Source organism: Dipodomys ordii, unplaced genomic scaffold, assembly GCF_000151885.1.
Source record: "Dipodomys ordii isolate 6190 unplaced genomic scaffold, Dord_2.0 Scaffold68, whole genome shotgun sequence".
Taxonomy (NCBI): Eukaryota; Metazoa; Chordata; class Mammalia; order Rodentia; family Heteromyidae; genus Dipodomys; species Dipodomys ordii.
The window spans coordinates 6,415,963-6,416,266 of record NW_012267284.1 but is presented as its reverse complement, the minus strand read 5'-3'; the positions used below and the strand labels follow the sequence as shown (position 1 = coordinate 6,416,266).

The following is a 304-nucleotide window of genomic DNA, read 5'->3' as shown; positions in this document are numbered from 1 at the left end:
GCACGCGCACGCGCACGCGCACTCCAGCCCGGCCCTGGGGGAGCGAGCCGCCCCCTCGCCCCCCTGGCCCCCCTCCCGCCCACCGCGTTTTCACGGGCTGCAGACCTGGCGGCGGCGCTTGTCCTCCCTGGCCGCACAGCATCTTCTAGAAGAGCCTGGGCCTGTGGTGGCTCCTGGGCGGTGTTGCAGCGTGTGCGCCCTGCAGTGCTGGGGGGGGGCGCCCGCCAGTGGGAGGGGCATCTCCTCTGCTGTGGCCACCAGTTCCCCATGACCGCGAGCCCCCCCCCGTGACCGCCAGCTCAGC

General features: G+C 74.7%; 1 protein-coding gene across 1 annotated transcript in view; it reads left to right on the top strand.

The window, feature by feature from the left end:
- Positions 1–304, top strand: part of Smurf1 (SMAD specific E3 ubiquitin protein ligase 1) — a 130,972-nt gene that overhangs the window by 122,515 nt on the left and 8,153 nt on the right. The window lies entirely within an intron of this gene.